The sequence below is a fragment of the Bison bison genome, unplaced genomic scaffold, assembly GCF_000754665.1.
Source record: "Bison bison bison isolate TAMUID 2011002044 unplaced genomic scaffold, Bison_UMD1.0 scf7180017864115, whole genome shotgun sequence".
Lineage (NCBI taxonomy): Eukaryota > Metazoa > Chordata > Mammalia > Artiodactyla > Bovidae > Bison > Bison bison.
Window position 1 is genome coordinate 2,275,113 of NW_011494687.1, and position 2,704 is coordinate 2,277,816.

Below are 2,704 nucleotides of genomic sequence, written 5' to 3' on the forward strand. Positions count from 1 at the left end.
GACGTTCGGACCACGTGACCGGACTACTCATGCGCAGAGGGGCAGCCGAGAAGCAGCTTTGAACGAGAAAGGGGCGAGGAGGGGAAAGAGGCGAAGGAGAGATGGCAACCACATGATCTGTTGCTATCACACGTGACCGTTTGACATTGCTTGGAGGAGCAGAGGTGTGGTTACGCTGAAGGGCACGTGACTGGCTGCCTTAACTCTGGCTGGGGCGGAGGGGCGGGAGAAGAGAGAGGGTGGAGTCCAATGCGGTGCCATGGCAACCTGGGCCACCCAGGATTCCCAGCTCCCGGCTGCAGGCCGAGCCTGAGTCTCACTACCCTTCTCTCACTCTCTCTAAGCGGGGAGGTGGGTCGAGGGACGGGAGGTGGTCCTGTGGTCTTTCTGCTCCATCGTCCATCGCCAGCGGAAAACATGTTTTCATTTGTGTCTTTGTTGCATTCATTCATTCAGCAAATGTTTACTGAGTCCTTGCTTCCTGTGTGTATGTGGGGTTTCTTTTAATTTTTTTTCGAGTCTCAGACACTTGACCTTTTTTTCAACTAGTGATAAGGTTATCTATAAAGATACAGTCACATATTTTATATGTGGTCATATAAAATAGGGAGTAGACGGTGCCCAGTTCAGTTCAGTTGCTCAGTCGTGTCTGACTCTTTGCGACCCCATGGACTACAGCACGCCAGGCTTCCCTGTCCATCACCAACTCCCGGAGCTTACTCAAACTCATGTCCATCGAGTTAGTGATGCTATCCAACCATCTCGTCCTCTGTCGTCCCCTTCTCCTCCCGCCTTCAATCTTTCCCAGCATCAGGGTCTTTTCTAGTGAGTCCGTTCTTTGCATCAGGTGGCCAAAGTACTGGAGTTTCAGCTTCAGCATCAGTCCTTCCAATGAATATTCAGGACTGATTGCCTTTGGGATAGACTGGTTGGATCTCCTTGCAGTCCAAGGGACTGCCCATGTGAGGACAAAGCTGGGATTAAAGGACTAATGGAAGACAGGTTAGTACAATAATCCAACAGGACGTGTGGCAAGATAATGTCGTCCCCTCTTCCCAACTTCCAAAGCAGAGACCAGATACCTTCTGACAGAGAAGTTATTGATGAGCCGGAAAGAGGAATACTTGACCTTTAAGGTTCTTTTCTGCAGTAAGATGGTATGACATGTGTGTATGATATTATATACATCACATACAGATAGACATAGGAGTGAGCATGAGCAAGGAAGTTACCACCACACTGCATGAAAGTGAGTGTTCCCTTCTGCAAACCTTGTGACTCCTTATATGGGGTTGTTGCGTTTCTCTTTTTTCCCCTATGGCAAGCTTTCCAAGCCCTTGTCCTAAGAGACTTTTCCCAAACAACCTCTGCTCACAGACATCTAGGTAGACAACAGGCAATTTTCTCTGACTTCCCTTGTCTTACTGACTCCAACTTCTTTGTCTCCCAACCCTTTGAGAGAATGGGAATAAGGAAAAGAAGGGATCGGTTTCTCATTTATGAGAAACTGTCTAAAATCTGAAACCATTCTATTGTTCTATTTGCTCTCCTTGTGCCCTAACTTCTATTCTCCTTAATCATCTGGCTGAGGATATGAGTTCAAGCTTGAGATTCATATAAACCATGCTCCAGGGCGAAATGGAAGACATGTCAGTACAGATTTCCCCTGTTTGCATTCTGATAGTTGTAGTCCTGGGCCTTTGCTGGCAAAGGCAACTGGAATTCTGGTAAGAAAAATCCCAAGGTGCTAACTGATTAAGGGGCTTGTGAGGTGAATGTTTCATTGACTATTTTGCTAGGATTGGTGGGTTTGTAAACCTCTGGAAGGCTAAGTTTCTCTGAGTGTGTTAAACTTTCATCCTACCCCAGCAAGGTCTCACTTTAGCCTCACCCTCCACATAAGCTCACTGTTTTTAAAATAGAAGTCATCCTCCATCTTGGCTTGGGTTCCAGACCCTTTTTCTGATTAATTCATCCATCCATCCAAAATATTTGAATGATTTGTAAGAGCATTACTCTCCTTAATCACTTTCTATTGAGGATCTTTAGTTTGGCAGTCTGTCCCTGATTACATACCCTCCCTTTTCCTGTTACTTTTTTTTACCAATTAATTTTTCCCCCAGTGTGTTTGACCCAATGAGCTTCCCTGGAATTCCTTTTCCCACAGCATTGATAAGGAGAGGAGCAGGATGTAACTGTAAGGTAGAAATAAGGAATAAGAGAGTACAACTGGTTCTCAGGGTCGAGAGCCCCCATACAACAAAGAGCTAAGCATGTGTGTGCGCGTGCGCGGGTGTGTACGTGTGTGTGTGTGTGTGTGTGTGTGTGTGTGTGTGTATGTTAGGTATGGTTCACTTCAGTGCAGTGGTGGTGGGTCAGGGGAATACCAGGAAAGACTCACCCCTTTAACACTCTGCTCCTTTGCTCACTCACCTCCCTCACACAATTACACACTTCTGTTTTTCATACAATCCAATTCCACCCCTTACACATTCATCTCTTCCACAGCCCCACACTGTGCACACTTTTCAGTCTTTTGTGTAAAAGTGTTTATTGCTTGAGCCCATGTCTTGCTCACTCACCTCGGACCCTTGTTTAGCTTGCTTTCTTTGCACACTCCCTTTTGCACAAGCCTCTCCCTCCCTGGTGCACCTGCGTCTGTGACCACTCACCTTCCATCCTCACCCGCTCCCCCCCCACCCCC